The sequence below is a fragment of the Myiozetetes cayanensis genome, unplaced genomic scaffold (genome assembly GCF_022539395.1).
Source record: "Myiozetetes cayanensis isolate MyiCay16 unplaced genomic scaffold, myiCay2020 scf3, whole genome shotgun sequence".
NCBI lineage: Eukaryota > Metazoa > Chordata > Aves > Passeriformes > Tyrannidae > Myiozetetes > Myiozetetes cayanensis.
Genome location: NW_026087521.1, coordinates 13,032,043 through 13,049,848, shown reverse-complemented (window position 1 = coordinate 13,049,848; position 17,806 = coordinate 13,032,043). Strand labels below are relative to the sequence as shown.

The 17,806-nt window shown below is 37.8% G+C and overlaps 1 protein-coding gene across 8 annotated transcripts in view; it reads right to left on the bottom strand.

Moving 5' to 3' along the window:
• KMT2E (lysine methyltransferase 2E (inactive)) overlaps positions 1 to 17,635 on the bottom strand; it is a 57,244-nt gene extending 39,609 nt beyond the window's left edge. For 4 of the 8 annotated variants that reach the window (XM_050325133.1, XM_050325138.1, XM_050325139.1 and 1 more), the window contains exons 1-2: positions 17,371 to 17,635; positions 8,794 to 8,850 (exon numbers count right to left, since the gene is read on the bottom strand). The gene's annotated coding sequence lies outside the window, so the exon portion shown is untranslated. Of the gene's footprint in view, positions 1 to 1,752; positions 1,773 to 4,335; positions 8,737 to 8,793; positions 8,851 to 16,733; positions 16,797 to 17,370 lie in introns of those variants that run through there. The other 4 variants (XM_050325137.1, XM_050325134.1, XM_050325135.1 and 1 more) reach the window with 4 other exon arrangements.
• Positions 17,636 to 17,806: the final 171 nt, after the last annotated feature.

Sequence of the window (17,806 nt, the reverse complement as noted above, 5' to 3'; positions counted from 1 at the left end):
TTAGACAGCATTGTTCACTTTTACTTTGTACTTTAAAAAAAAACCCAACTACTTAATGTCTTAACTTCCATTTAGTATTTTTTAAAGCAAAATTCATTCTAATGATTCACAATAATGAAAAAATTTCCATCTTATTTTAAAAGATTGCCATTAGAAGATATTACAGTGTTCTGGTGTCACTTTTAGAAGTTATTTTTTAAGTAGTAAAATAAAAAGAATCAGTAGCAGTTTTCAATTGTAGAGCAAAGCCACAATCTGCTTGACTTGCACAAGCACAAGGATTGCCCGTTACTACCATTCTCCCACTTCTCTTAGTGCACAAGGTAGAACACCCAGCCAAGTACAGGAGATGTAAAAAGCACCTCAGTTATTCACAGATTAGTAAACTAATGCACTTTTACACACTAATACAGCTTTCCACAAGTGACTAGGTAACTGAAGTAAAATAGCCCAATAACTTCAGTACTTACAAAATGAGTAATTGCAAACTCCTTCCAAGATGTCAAAATTGCAAGAACACACACCATTCATTTGCAATGAAGCACATACAGTGCGTACTAAGTACACTTCTCTCATACCCCAAAGTGTAGTATCTTAGCTGAAGTCTACAAAAGCCTAACAGTTTTGAGATCAACATTTTTTAACATGCCTATCCTTGCCAAACACTAGATTGCCAAGAAATAACTAACAAGCCCCCGGTGTAAAATGGACTTCAGACAAGCACTATGGAATTACATTTGATTTCCTCAGAACAATGAAGGGGCATGTACAAGGCATCTCTAAAGTATGAGATGGCAGCAAGTCTTCATCTGACCTCCTAAATTCTGTAACACTACTGAAGTTTGGCAATTAACATAAGAACATGCAGAGATGTTTGAAGTGCCTAAACCTACAGTTCATTCCCCTTCTAGACAGGAAAAGTTGTGTTTTGGTCCTATTACATGAGACAACAAACACAATGAACTGGAAAGCAATCAGGCCACCAAAACCGTAGAAGTATTTTGCTCTCCTCATTTAAACACGGAGTATTTTCTTACTAAATACCACAAATAACAAACTGTATCACTAGCTAGGCATAAAAGTAAGAACAAACATGCTATTTTCATGAATAAGAAGAGAGAAAACCCCGTTAAACCAAAAGCAGGTACTGAGTATTTTTATTAGTAGGCATGAAAAAACCCCAAGCCCCTCCCAAGAGTTTACGTGAGCACTCTTGCCGCCATATAGGTTCCTCTACTTGTGGGATGGGACTCTGAACAGCCATACCTACAACTTACAGGAAACATCAACTTACCATTTAGTTCTCTTCTTCTAAAAAGAGTAAAAAATATACCCAATAACTGAAAGGAAATCATGCAATTTTTAAAGTCCAGGTAAATCAGCTACCCCAGGGTTACAGGCTGTTCCATTGCTACCTGCAGAGTGACCTATGCTAACAAAGCATAATGGAGTTTTTATTTTATACCTCTTACTAGATAATTCAAGAAAAGCAGTTTTAGTGTTTCAAAGTAGGTCCAAAAGACATATTGGACATTGCTGCCTGGGATCAAGACCATCACTTAAGATGCTTCTTGCACTTAAAATTGCTTTTGGTCATGGTGTGGGGTTTTTTTAATAGCATTTCCTTTAGACACTTCTGGTCTGGTAGAGTAACAACTGGAAATTAATGTAGGCAAAAATGCCCAGGAGAGTAATGGAAGAAAGAACTTGCTTAGACACCTGTCTCATGGGCTATGACATCTCCAAACTTACCTAAAAACAACTGAAGTTACCCAATCATTATATATTCAAGTGACCTCCACTGTCGATGCAGAAAGAAGAGATCTGGTTACCAAATCTGAGAATCAAGTGAAATTTGGCATCTTTCTTCAAAGTAATACAGAAAAAGAAGAGCTATGCTATTTTTTAGAGCTATGTATAGATTGGGAATTAACTGCTAATGCGTGGTTCAATTAATGACAATCTTTGACAAAGCAAATACATCACCATTCTTATAAAAAAACAAACAAACAAACAACACAAAAACAAAAAAGAGGGGGAACACAGCCAAGACTAATTTCTTACCCTATGGAAGGTTATTCTGAGCTTTGTCAAAATTCACTCAAAAAATTCTAACAGCCTTAGAATACAATAAAACCAGAAACTCGAGGAATCAAAATTTATTCTGCTGAACAGCATTAAAAAGCTGTTTCATCTAAAAGGAAGCAGAACGTGACGGTAATATTACTTCATTATTTTTTACCACCATCTTCATCACACACAAAAAACCCTCTAAGGTTTTTCCTTTTTCTACAGTTAAGTATGGGAGAATGGAGGCAGTCACCTGCTCAAAATACCTACACAACCAAGTTGATTCAAACGAATATTGGTCATTATTTGTGAGAAGTCATCCCCAACAAATGCCTCTAATGGGGGTGGGAGGGATCTAGGATAAATTAATTACACTACACCCACTTATTACAGAGAACTGTGACCTTATATATAGGTCATCCAATTTTGAACACCACAGTGATATCAAACTGAGGATGACGGAAAGCAGTTATTTTTGATCAAGTCAGAACCAGAAGCATTGTCATGACATACTAAAATATTCCCAGAACTTTAGAAAGAAAATAACGCAATCATGGGGGAACTTTATCTATCTTAAAAGTGACTGGTTATCCTTTGAAGCTTGATATTTTAGATGAGTCATAAAATACTATCTGCTGTCATAATTTGGTACTTTCCAATTTCTGCAAGTACCCAACTATTTCAAGTAGTTATTCTTTCAGAACTCTGACAATCCGTCATCCAGGGCCTTTAAGAAACTGTTCTCATAGGTGCATCCATTTAAATAATTGGCCAAGAGTAGAAAGAAGGGTGCTACAAAAGTTGTCTTCCTACAATCCAAGCAGTTTATACACAATTTACTGTTGAAAAAAAGTCTTTCTTCCACAATACGTGAATTTGAACGTTAGGAATACCACACTGGTTTGTCCAGTTAATTTCAGGACCATATAGTTAAAAGCCACAATATAAAAACCGCTGGCCCAAAGTTCATTGATCAGATCTTTACTGGGCAAAGTAACTCATCTACTGTACCCTAACTGACAAGAGTAGAGGTCCTCCAATTTTGTTCTGGTCCACTCTATTCTTTTAGTGATAATACACTCCAAGCTTTGAAAGAATTTTGGAATTTCTTAAGATTCACCAAATTTTCCCATTATCACCCTACCAGTTCAGTTTTATTATAGGAAAAAATATTCCTTATTCAAATATATTTTGATTTTATTTAATTGCAGTAAAAGTTTCTTGCCCTTATAGCACAATTTTCCTCTTTAAACCCAAAAAACTTTTTGTTTAATGTGCTTAAACCACTTATTTTGTGCAAGATCAACCTCCTGCATGAAACTCATCACACTTTACCATTCAATCACATTGGTTTACACTTTCTATGGCACATTTTCTCTCTAGAGAATACAAAGGGGCTTCTTGACTTAACAGCTGTATTAAGTCTAAAATATTTGAAGCCTCACCATACTTCTTATTATTCACTTTAGGACACTTTTTTTTAAAATTAATTGTGCTCTAACAACAGAGGTGTAAGAGCACAATACATTCCAAAATATTCATCTCTGTGGCTTTGTACAGAGAACATAATTTATGCATCAAACAACAGAAAATAACTTATATATTATCCCCAAGGTATTCCACTTACAGCATTAATCTGTGGTCTAACAAAGATCAACTGTGTCACATCAGAAGAGAAAACCTTTTCACTGGTACAGAGAGGAGGAAAAAACTCTAAATACAGAGGTCTCAGCTCTTGAATCAGAAGGTAAATTGGTAATCACCCGAAGCTACATCAGCAGTTTTGAACCTAATCATACACGATCTAAACATTCAAAACAAAACCCACTGGCCATGCTCAGAGGGAACTCCAGGCCTGCTTATCAGCATTATCTTTCCCCTCCCACTTTCTTCTTGTAGGACCATCAAAATCTATACAACAGACTCGGGAAACAAGCAGATGACAGATCACCTAAAGCACACTTGAAAAATAAGAACTTGAAAGTGTAGCCAAACTGTCCAGATGACTCCAACAAGGTTTCATAATCCCAGCTATCAATCATCCTCTAAGTATCAAGAGTCCAGGCAAATTCTTCCAATGCATTTTATATGTAAGTTTCTTTTTGTTTCTTTTAAATTTTTACTCCCAAGAAGGCAGAAAAAATATTTTTTCAACATTCACCTACTTTCACTTGTGTTTTTTTACAGATTCAGAAACTGAGTTCCCAGTACTCACACTGAAACAGAAAGCAACAATATAAATCTGCTCAGAGAACTCTAACTTACCTTTACTTTTACTAATCATGAAGCATATTTTTCAAGCCAGAAGAAACCAAGCAGTACTTGCTGTACTGTGAAAGGTACAGTCATGTGCTACACTGGTAGTTCACCTCTGCAAGACATTTTTTAAGAAAGGAGAAGAAAGAGGAAATAGGACTAGGAAGCCTCCTAGACCCCATACTGTATCTCTAAGAATCCTAGAGCTCTCATCTAGGTGCACAGACGCAAAACTTTTCATAAAAATCAAAGGTAAGAGGCAGTGGCACTGACAGTAACAACATGTTTGCCTTGATGAAAAAAAAATTCCTAAAGAAACATTAATATATCAAGATAATATTGCTTATAATAATATTTTTATCACAATACAGTGGGGGTTTTAATCCACATTTACCTCTAACACTATAAAAAAAAAAGTTGGGGAAAAATTAATGGAAGCCAGGTTTACTATACTTCATACATCTGACAGCTTCAGATAGACAGTGTCACTGTTGCTTGTTTTTCATTTGCCATTAATCAATTCTCAGATTCTGTTGTCACGTGACAAATACGAAAAGCAAAAAGCATATAAAAATTACTGAAAATACATTTACTAGAGAAATTAGGAATAACATTCAAGCCAAGGGGCAAGATAATATTTGTTTTAACCTCTTCAAGTTTCTCTCATCACTAGGCATTACAGAAATACTGAGTCTTTTTGTTACTGTTTTTATGACTTCAATATACATCTGAAGTTCTCCAAGAATTTTTTTCTGCCAATTCCACCCATCAGTCACCCCTCGTCAACAATTACAAGATAAAAAAAATTAGTTTTTTGATAGTTTAGATGTTTCAAGACTTGGGAGATTTCATCACAGAACATCTCTGCAAAGAAAATTACCAGGGCCTCCCTAAACACAGAAGTTTAAGGAGAAAAATCTAATTATAATTAGCCTATAATTAGGCTTTTTAATGAGATGAAACAGTGCTGGTTAAGGTAAATTATTTAGATTTTATACTGATGGATGCAACTTTACCTCAAAGTCCTTAACTAATGCCACCACAGAAATATTAATATACTAACCAAAATACCATCTCTATAATCCATCTACTCTGTATTTTCACAAAGTCCATGTAAAAAACACATAACTAGAGCTGAAAAAAATTAATCAAAACTTTCTAACCTATCTATGTATGACAACTATCTTTCCCTTAAACCAAATTATATGACTTTAAATACACATTAAAAACACATAAAAGGTGGAAGTGATAATTTACCCCTCTGTAGTAAACTGAGTAACTCAAATGTCTGAGAATAATTACCAGTCCTGACCACCTAAAAAGTTACAGCCTTATGCAGTTCCCAACCTAAGCAGCAATGGGCAGTGCACCTCATGTTTAAGCAGTGCTGATTTCCCCTGAGCACAAGTACAGAAGACGCTCTCTTTCCTAAACTGAGAGTACTGGCAAATCCCTTGCCTCATACCCTTACAATCCAGGCAAGAAATCAGTAACCGTTTCCTGGAGCAGCACTACCAGAATACACAGAGTGCACATAAAGGCTCATTTCCACAGGATGTGCACAACTCTTCAGGGAATTAACTTGAAACAACCAACTAGATTCGTATAGTCAAGCTTCCACCAGAGCACTGACCAAGGAAGAAGAGTCACCAGACTCAGATAAAAATAAATCAGTTAAAACACCAACTATCTGCACGACAGTCCTGAGTCAAGCAAGACCCTCCAGTTGAACCAGCACACAGCGCTAATTCAGTTGTAACTTCAAGTCAGCTGGAATGTAAAAGCAATCTACAGCACTAAGTCCAAACCAAAACTCTTAACTCCCATTTGCTCCCAGTAGAAAATTCATGGTGCTGTGAGTCCAGGCTGCCTCCAGTTACAAAGGATTACTCCAAAACTAATTAATTTCCCATCTCAACAGGGTCTTTCAGGCAAAATGCAAAGACTTCCAAAATAATATTACTGCTTTCAGACAGTAATATTGTGTTAATTCTGATTTCTGTAGATCTTAGTGTTACTTACTAATACAAATCATCTAAGGTAATAGCGATAGATGACCAAAAGGTTCTCTTTTATTGTGTTCTATTACCACAGCATGCATCTTCTACATGTAAATTGCATTTACTGAGAATGCAACATAATCATTCTCCTTCTCTCTCCCTCTGATTACATCATGTGTGTACATGTTTTGCAATCATGAGCAAAAGCAATTGTTGTCACACTTTCCTTCAGACTTACATGCCAACAACTTTAACCTGTGGTCCTGGGAACCACCCTTGCCCACACGAAATCCACAGGAATGGATGGAAGCGAAGTTGATGCACCTATGCCCTAGCACAACCTACACAGGAGAAATTTCAGTAACAATGCACATATCAATAGTTTCTCAGAGTCCACACAGTGTGAAAACTACTGTCCTGAACTTTCACAGAGCCAACAATCTGAGCTTTCCTACCTGGCTTCCCTGTCTATGGGGTTTTTTTTGTTTGTTTAGTTCCTTTTTGGTTTTTTACTTAAACTTTATTTTGTTTTTAATTGGGGGAGGAAAGAGAGTAAAACATTAAGATTTTACTAAATAAAACAATGTTTTGCTAAACTGTTGCTTTCTGCTACTGCTCTGAGCATTCATGTCTACACACTAGTTGGGCTATTTGCAAAAATAGCGATAGAAACTGACATTTTAATGGTATCCTCTAAATATCCTTCAAATAGTGAAGGACAGGGTGCATGTAGGTGTATATATATCCATGTAGCAGCACATAAATCTGGAGAATATGTGCAGCATATATACAGATCACATAATACACCTATCAAAGTAACCAATATTTATTCATTGCTGTCCATTTCTAAGGAGGTAACATCTTTAAATCAGACCTAAAAGCAGAATGCATGAATAAATGACTAATCTTACCCAGAGGAATTTTTCTCTGTTTCCCCTGACAGGCTCCACAACTGTATAAATTTTGCTAACAGAGCAGGCTGGATATCCAACTTCCCAGTGTTACACCACTGTAGCTGCAGTATGAACTATGCAGGCTTAGAAACAACTCTGAGTCCAAATTCAGACCTTTGCTATTGTTTGTTGCTTTCTATGATAACAAGTAAGTTAGCAGTTTACTTCTAATTTGTGCTGAGACAGAAAGAGGAGTAGAGAAAATAAGACACAGTAGGCACACTCAAATATATAAATTAGGACCTATTAATGACCAACTCCTGCAAATCATACAGAAGGAACAACCTGTCCTAAAAAATCTGATGTCCCATGTATTTTGTAGTTTGTGCCCAAACTTTCCCACTGACCTAATATTCTCTATATACCTCTCACAGCAGTTATCTTCCTCCTCATCTTCCTCATCACAATATTAACTGCTTCTAGCCTCACTCATAAGGCCCTCAGTAACCTCCTATGCTGTCCACAGCAACCTACACAGTCAGCAATCACACATTCATCTAACTTCCTTCTCAAGTGCCCTGTTAGACAGACAAAAACCCCAAAAAAACCACCTGTTATGTCCTGGTTTGAAGAGACACACATGACAGATAATGGGTAAAATCATTATGCTTCCTCTCCCAGCTTCTCCCAGGACACTGCTCAGAGATGCCCCCATCCCGTTTTGGATTTTCATTAAGCTTTAGGTTGCTCAATGGTACTAAGTTCCTAACCCTATCAAATTTCTGTTTTATTACATTTACTGGTTGTATGACGCAGACCTAGTTATTACCAGACCAACTTGTTAAGAAACACTGCTACTACAACCAACTACAAGGTAGGACTCCTCCTCCAGCTTTGATTTTGAAACAGTGCCAATACAGAGTAAGAGTAAGCACAGTGAATTAACAAGTTCATTAGCACAGAATCACAGAACAGTTTGGGTTAGGAGGGACATGAGAGATCATTCAGTTCCAACCCCACTGCCATGGGCAGGGATGCCTTCTACCACATCAGGTTGCTCAGGGCCCCATCCAACCTGGCCTTTAACACTTCCAGGGATGGGGCATCCACAGCTTCTCTGGGCAACTTGTTTTGGCCTACTTATGAACATTGTGAGACAAATTCAGGACTTTAAATTTGAAGACTTCTGTCATGTTTGGAATGACAGTTAAACTTCATGAACTGGTCCTGAGTTTGGGATCTAGAACAAAGAAACAAAAACCCCTGCCTCCTCCATGGTACCCAAGTTATGCGTAACAGCTTTGAGTATCAATTTTTCAGTACACAGGTGATGCATTACACAGACTCCAGTCTGTGAAAAGGAAGCCACTCTTTCAAGTATAAACCCAGACTCCTTCTGCCAGTTTAGCTAAGTTTCTACCATACAGAAAAGCTGGTTTCCACTGGAGGTAGGCTACCTTCCTTATACTATCTGGTCCAGCAGTGCTGCTCTTGTGCATTCTGATGATGGAAAGCGATGTCTCTTCCTCAAATGTTTATGCCAGGCCCTTAAAATATGGAAGACTTGCCCTTACCTCTTCTCTCTCTTCACTCCTTTTCTTCTCTCAGGGGAAGTTAGACAAAATATGGGACTAGGAAGAGAAAGAGAATGAGTGATAGAAGGGAAATAAAGGTAAAAGCAGTTACAGAAAGAGTAAGAATTAGTCTATTGAACAGAAATCAAAGAAGCAGTAAGTAGAGATATACAAATGCCATGCTTAGAGATTTTAGACACTGTATTTACAGAACTCAATGCCCAAGATTGGCAATTGCCTGCCAATTGCTTGATGTCTTTAAGTTTACTAAAGACCTGCGGTACTTTGTAAAATAAACCATACACACAAAGACCTTTCAACTCAAAAATCAGTTATTTGAGCTGGAGACTCAAGGAATTGTAAAATCCAAAACAAGTACCACACTTGGAAAGCGAAAAAAAAAAAATACTTTTTGATACCAATATTGCTTATTGCTTAGAGAAGTATATATTAGCTCCCTAACATTAGCATGCTATAGTATATCACTGAGAAATGTAATATTCCTTTAAAGAACAATTCAAAAAGTTAAGAAAGCAAGTAGTTTCCCAGTAAAAAGACCTTGGTTTCAAGTCATTCTTTATGTCAGCTATTTTACTCCAAACTTTTATTCCTCCCTCTACCACAAAACGATAAAAAGCTGTTGATTAAACTCAGACAAAACGCCTTTGACTTAGCAATTACTCATCAAGAAAACATTTACAGCTGTTACCTTAAGCTATTAATCTTGACAAATATCTGAATATATAAAACATTTATGCAAGCATATTCACTCCACATTCTGTAAGAATGCAAGTCATGCAACCCTACAACTGTAAGGGCTAAGTAGACTTATTTTTTATTAAATATAACAGTATACCTCATGGTGATTCAATCACTGGAAGCATTCAGTCACCAATATTCCCTCAAGAAGTAAGGTTTTTGAGGTGGAAAAACATGTGGCTAAAAATACATATTTGTATTACCTTCAACAATCTAAATATTTTGCCAGCTTCACGATATCAAATAAACTAATTAATTTGTCTATGCTGCTTAGTAAGATGTGGGAGTCTACTGTAATTATTAGCTACCTACTACAGAAGAAGTAAATTTTTTATTTCAAGTCTGACATTTTAGCTGAGCATGTTTCTGTTTTGACATGCTTTCATCTATGTAGATTCCAAAAACCAGTTCCCCTGTTTTATCAGTAGCATTTGATTTACATGAACAGCTCAACAGCGCTTCTACTTTTATTTGAGGAAGCAATTTGTAGACACTCACCTAATTGCTACACTTACACCTAGGAATCTAAACACAAGCAAGTCAGAAAGTCACACTCTTTCAAGCACAGACTTTTTCTTTCAAGCAGTTAGATGAACACTTTTGTGTTATTTTAACCAGAGTTCAACCTGGATTGTATTTTTTGATAACAACTTGGCAGTATTTCAATGTTCTTCACAAAAATTTGGGGAGGAAACTGGCAAGAAGTAGTGAGAGAACAGATTGGGGGAACCAGAACATGTTCAAGGACAGACCGAAAATACAGAAGTGTAAGATCAAAAGATCTTTCCTGTTTTCAAGAAAACAAAACCAAATTTATTTCCAATTGCAAATACCTTGCAAAACTGTATTATTTGAGTCAAGTAATTTAGATACCATGCATTTTAATTTTATAGTTTTGTGTTGCCAATGGAGATTACAGTATGTGGTTTTAATTGTAGTAACAGAGATATGAAATACAAAATCTTTGAATAAGCACAAAGAAATTCTGTCCAGCAATGGAAGCTCAATGCACAGCTTTTAATTTTCAATACTACTGCCACGCAGAAGGGGACAAAAAGATGCAGCATTTGGCTTTTGTCTTTTAGCACAGCAGATGTGACAGGAAAGTAAGACAGTAGAGAACATTAAAAAAAAACCATCATCACAGTCATTCATAAAAATCCTGCATAATGATATTACACATTCACATCAAGCATTCCTACCCAAAGCAAAAGAGGAAAAAAAAAGAAAATAATTAGCTGAATTACTTGGTAAAGCATCTGAGAGAGGAACCATACCCTTATAACCAGTAAAATAACTACTGTATTGTTTATCAATTGTATATAATGTATTCACATTTCTTTCACTGTTCTAGAATGACTGGAAACCAAACGAGAGGTGTAATCTCTCTGTATCTTCCTCAAAAGCTATAGATAAGTTGTAACTCTTAAGTCTTCAGTTTAACACACGCAACTAAAAACATTCCTTACTGCAAAAGTTTCTTTAAAACAACAGTTAAACCAGGATTAACTGTCTAGACAAGGAATATCATCTGTCCTGTGATATGGTTTAAAATAAACCTTATTATAGCCATTCTAATTAGGAGTTAGGTCCCTTTGTCTACTCATGGTAAGCCAAGAGCAGCACAGACTGTTAAAAAGTATCTTTAGCCCTTCTCAAATTAGTAGAGTTAAAGGGTGATGAACACCAGACCAATTTTAATAACTGCACAGGGTAAAAGATGCAAACCTACCATCCTGTACACCATTTGAAATTCTCAACTGGTAAATACAGGCTGTTTCAGCAGTTTCTATGACTGATACATAACACTGACCCACACAACATCCTGGCCTTTCTGAACTGGAGAGACATGAATGTGGCAGATGGACCCTTTGGTGGACAAGGAACAGGTCGGATGGCTGCACTCTTAAGAGCTGTGAGCTGTCAACAGCTCCATGTCCGAGTGGGGACTTGTGATGAGTGGCATCCTGGTGTTCCTCAGAAATTGATAGAGACAGTTACTCTGTTGGCAATACAGACTGAGCACACCCTCAGCAAGTTTGCTGACCACATGAAGCTCTTTGGTGTGGTCAACATGTGAGAGGGAAGAGATGTCATCGAGAGGGACCTTGACAGGTTGGAGAGGTGGGCCTGTGTGAACCTCATGAAGTTCAACACAGTCAAGTGCAAGGTGCTGCACCAGTGTCAGGGCAGCCTCAAACACCAATACAGGTCGGGCAGCGAATGGATCGACTGCAGTTTTAAGGACAAAGACTTAGGGGATGTTGGTTGAAGAGAAGCATCCCATGACCCAGCAATGTGCACCTGCAGCCTAGAAAGCCAAGTGTCCCAGGCTGCATCAAAAGCAGTGTGGCAGCGGGCCCAGGGAGGTGATTCTGCCCCTTTACTCCACTGGAGCACTGTATTCAGCTCTGGAGTCGGCAACACAAGAAAGATGTGCACCTCTTAGAGCAGATCCAGAGGAGGCCGCAAAGATGATCCAGAGGCCTAGGCATCAATCCTATTAAGAAAGGCTGAGAGAGAAGGGTTTGTTCAGCCTTCTCTGAGAAGGAGAAGGCTCTGGGAACACCTCAGTGAAGCCTCTGAATACCTAAAGGAGGCTTACGAAAGAAGACGGAGCGTGATTTTCACATGGGTAGACAGTGATCAATAGGACAAGGGTACTGAGACACTCAAACAGGTTGCCCAGAGAAACTGTGGATTTTGTGGATTCCTGGAAGTGTTCAAGGCCAGGTTGAGTGGGGCTTTGAGAAACCTGATCTAGTAGGAGGTGTCCCTGCCCATGGGCAGGGGGGCTGGAATGAGATGACTTTGAAGGTCCTTTGCAACTCACACCATTCTATGATAAGGGGACCAACAACAGACTATAGATCTTCCTTCTTAAGTACAATAATGTCATTAAAATCTAGTTTTATCATCTCGTCTTTGAACGTGATGGCAATTTATTTTTCTGATGAAGATGTAAAAGTAAATGATTACCTAGATTATGATGCCATAAAATACAAAAAACACAACTGCAAATGGAGAATAAAATAAAAGAACTTTCCTTAACCTAAGCCTGCAGTATGAAATTTTAATATCTACGCTACTGAAAGTGTTAACCTAAAACTAAATTCTAAAACTAGGAACGATGTTATTTTGGCAAGTGCCTGATTTGCAGAACTGCTGGGCCCTTCCAAGTCTCACCTAGATTTTACAACACTGCATCACCATCACAGCAGTGTATGAGCTATCCCATGAAATGAGATAGCACTCTTGCAATATAATATGCAAAACTAACACATTCCACTTGCACAGGATGCAATCTGTGTGCTACTACAATATATTCTTCACTTGTACTTTTGAAACACATAACTTGAATGGACACTGTGATGAACCATCGTTATTATCAATATTTTAATTTTTAAAAATAAGCAAACACTTAAGTTGGGCATGTTAAAAAAAACACTTTGTGCAATAAAACTGTCTTCAAAGACTTACAGATAATCTTAATTATTAAAATTTTCTAACCACCAGCAGAGCTTAAAATCTTGCCTGTTTCGTTAATACATTAATATCTACAAAAGGAAATAAAAATAATCTCAATATCTCCTAGTTCGTATATGAAATCTTGAAAAGGCTCCTTTTAAGTAAGTTGTTTATTATGCCTTAAAGGTAACAACAGTTTTTCTTTGAACACAACTGCAGAAGATTTTTTCTGTAGCATGAAGGTCATGAGCAGAATTCTGGATCTTCAAAGACATTAGGTTAACTTTTGTGGCACAATTCTTTGGTTACTAAGAAAATGTGAACACTGAAGTAGATATAAATATCCACCTTGCACCATTCAAAAGCCCACTAATATTTTAAACAATCCAGAATTTGGAAGACTTAAAAAGGTGGTTTTTTCTTAATCCACGTTCTACATCTGCTAAAACTTTTTTTTTTTTTTTTTTTACAGAGAGATCTTAAGTTTCATTCTTAACAATAAAATCAAAACTAGTATTTGCACAGTGGAAACATTTAAACACTGTACCTGTTCAAAAAACTGTCCAACAAAATTTGCTTTTGAGATTCACAAATGGTCATTTGTATGTAAGTCACAAGGCCAATAACATAGATGCACTTCTTTAGGATCACTCAAAAAATCTAAATTCGACTCTATTTTATATTTTCACTCATCTTCATCCCTCCCATCAGATTTTGTTAAAATGTCACATGACAACAGCAAAATACTTTCATTAAATCTTCATTTACATTAATCTAGTTAGAACAATACTAAGATTCCACAATTACATACACCACTCCTTAAATCAGTCCCACAAATAGTCCTTACTAAAATTAGTATTAGCATGCATGCAAAATTAAGACTGTCCTTAAATCAAACTGAGATGAGAACTGGAGAAACACTACAGCCTTAAGTGACACACTGATTTCTGCATTTCTGTTGCTCTCCAATAGAATACTAACAGTGGTGTGTGCTGAAACTGCCCAAGAAGAAATTAGGAGCTGCATTACCTCAAAGTAACCTGAAGAGGTTACTTAGTTCTAAGAGAAACTTTCCCCAGATTTAGTCTAAAGAGTCAGTATTATTTCCCCTCTGGAATTTCCCAGATGGCAAAAAAAGCTCACCCAAGAAGCTAAGTGACAGTTAAGCAAACTTTTCCTTCAGATATGAAAAGCTTCAAGATACATAAATGGTTTCATAACTCCAGTCCATATTATTGCATTTGTAACAAAATGTTTGTGAAACAGAAATGTGTCTTAAAAAAAAAAAAAAAAAAAAAAGACATTTAGATTTCAAACCTTCCCTCTTTCAAGAAGTTTACATTAGTTTTACAGGCAGGGTATGTCATTATTTATGAATATACACATACAAACATCAGTGGAGTACAAAATAAAGTAGAATTTGTTTTGTAGTGTTGTCTCCTTAAAACAAATCACAGATCTGTTTTTACAAATGGAGAAACTGAGTCACGAAGGCAAACTGACTCATTAAAACTCACACAGGAAAACTCTGAAGATCTCTACAAATTCCCAAGAGGTTTCTAGTGCATAAAATTTGGCAATCTATAAAATAAGCTGTAAAATTTGAAAATTAGTATTTTTGGGTTTATTTCATTACTCCCCCCCAAGACTTTCTGTAAAGTGTACAAAATTATTTTCTCCTAATTGTGAATCAGATGTCTGCTTGAGAATACGACTGAGGCCATGAAGAGTTGCAGAGCTGTATAGCCCTCTAGGTCATAATATCAGAAAAAAATCAAGAACAGGAGTTTTCAACCTAGGGAGAGGAAAGAAAAAGGCAACAGGTTTCCATAAAGGCCCATACACTCTTTAGACTTTTATATATGTACTTTTAAATAAACAGAGTAAGACATGGTTTATGAAAAAAAACATATATTTTTAAATAAAGATGATAGGAGCATGCATTACTGGAGAATTAACAAAATCCCTTAGACTTTGGCCTCGAAACACACTAAAGGCATGCATTAATAACACCCTAGAAGTCTAATTATCTTACTGTTCAACTTTAGGTACACTTTAAACCACACATCAGTGCTTCTAAACGGTATCTAAATTAAAATTCTTCAGAGATTGAAGACAGTTTTTCCATTTCAATGTCTCACTTTTGATTGCTTAAATCCAGAAGGTTCTAAAGCTATATTGGAATAGGAATTCATATCTCATTAAATTAAGGATGAGATTAAAGATAGGCATTAAAAAAAAGTGAAAATTTTTTTATTGTTTCTTAAAACATACAGTTGCAGCCTCCATAGCATATATCAGAGTACACTACACCAACTACCAAATAATAAATCCTTGTGACCTCCCTTCCCCCCACTCAAACATATTTATAGTGGTGATACTAAAAGGTTCGTATTTCATTTAGGAAAAAAATCAGATCTTACGAACCGCACCTTCCCTCAACATTTGGATGTGTATTACCACATACACAATCTATACAGCAATACACAAAATAAACTGAAGAAAAACGTAATGCCAAGATCACACAGTAAATTCCGTGTCTTAATAAAGTAACAGGTTATAATCTCGCAAGCATTATTCCCTTAAGTATTAAGTTCATTTTGTATTCTCACACTATGAATATATGGAATTACTACACTGATGTCCAACGAAGGTGTTTCCTGGAAGGTGAACATGACGTTCACAAATGTGCTTCCACAAAGAATTTAGCTGACTGTCTAGGTGATCTTAATCCACTACTTGTGTTGATAAATATTACTGATTTTGTGTCATTAATAGGACGGACAGATGTACAGTGTCTATCAAAAACGCAGGAGCTTTTCCAAATTATTAAACCGACATACATATTACCTTACAGCAACAAATACACACCCCTCGAAGGAGCTGCTTGAGTCTGCTGCCTCTTTCCACCCCCCTTCTCCCAGAACAGAGTGGTCTCGTTCACTTGCCTTTCACACACATAACCAATAAAATTAATCAGCTGGAACACAGCATTTTTAAATCGTAGTAAAGTCAAGAGATGTTTTGTACGTTATTTGAAGGGAACAACCTTTTCATTTAAACATAGTAAGACTCTAATATGCTGCAGACAAACGCACTGCATGGGGTGTGGAGGACCCGAGCTGATTAGATTACCACAACATCAGCCTGAGGCCGCCATTTTTAGAATCTCTAAAGGACAAAAGAGGGAAATTAAAAAATTTGCTCCACATTTTTTTAAAAGTAACTTTAAAAGTATAGTGATGATAATCAATTAATCATGCATTGTAACTGCACCCATGGATATCTCTCTCTTTTCACCCATCTGAGCCCTGAGTAACAAAAACGCTTCATTATTATTCCTTTAAGGTACTGTAAATAAACAGATTAAAACATTCCTAAATCTAAATGCAGCACTGAACTTCTGCTTTTGACGACACGTAGCATGTAGCATTTCAGGGGACCTCAGGGCTTTCAAACACCGCACATTCCCTAATGGCCGAGTATGGGGGAATACAGGACCTTTATAATCAGGCTATATTATGTTTCTCTACCCTATTTAGTACTACACAGTGAACCGTTTGTTTCTCCTCCCCTATGTCTGCAGCAATAAGGTCTAACCCACCAACACTTATCGCTTCAGGAGAGAGAGACTGATATATGCCACCCAGGGAACACGAACGCTGGCTGCAGAAACTAAAGCAAGAAAGGGATGCACCAGTGTAACTACTTACAGCCTGGAGAAAGGGGGTGGGGAGAATGATCCCCTTTTAAATTGGCACAGAAACTCCTGGGGACTGCTCTCCGTTTGTCCAGGTTACACCACGAAGCGGAGATATTAACAGGGAGGGAGGCAGGGAGGCGGGGGTGTGGAAGGCAGAGAGATTAGGCCTATAACGAGCCATTTTAGTACCACAAAGCAAAAATATACAGGATGGAGGAAAAGAATAGGCTTCCCCAAGCTTCGTAAAACTCAATACGCAGTCCCAATAAGGCACAAACCCGTTCTGAAATCCGCCAGCCCAAGGAAGCCTATGCTGTCACATAATAGCTCCTTTTGGCTCATTTTCCAAGCATAATGCATAAATCTGGCGTAACTGCCAAAAAATTCTCCTCAGCTCCTCCAGTTACAGTAACCCGCCATATTCACAAGATATAGCGACAGCCTGCCATTTTTTAACCAAACCCCACAAAAGGAAAAGCAAATTCAAGGTAACTTAAACAGAAATGAAACACATTTCATGAGGGGAAGGAGTTAGACTCGCACCTAGGGTAATGAGACGTTCCCGTCGCATTTCATTCCCCTTCTGCCACCCCCCCCTCCCCCAAAGCACCCACAGCAGAATATGCCGATAAAAACCAAAGACTCACCTGTAATGGTCACAGGCCAGGCAGCAGGACCCCTCAGCTGAGCCCTTTCTCTATCCCAACCAAAACAATGCAACAGCCCCACTGCGGATATCCCTACCCTAGTCAGGACTCAGCCCTCAGGAGGCTCTAGTAAAAGAAAGAAAAGGGAAAGAGGAGACCCCCCCCTCCCCCCAAACCTAGCTCAGTGCGCAGAACCCTAAAGGGACCAGCTCAGAGGCGCCCTTGCCCTGGGACCTGTGTACAAACCCCGCCGCTGCCGCCGCTGCTCCCGTGCCTCCCTCCCTCCAGCCTCCTACGCTCCCTTCTATGTCACTGCCTCTCTCTGGGAAAATGGCGTCCGCTCTCCCCTCCCTCCCCCTGCACGGGGCTCACCCGCCCCGCCTGACAGGGGCAGGGTTACCAAGGCGAAGCCAAACAGCCGCCATTTTGCTTACGG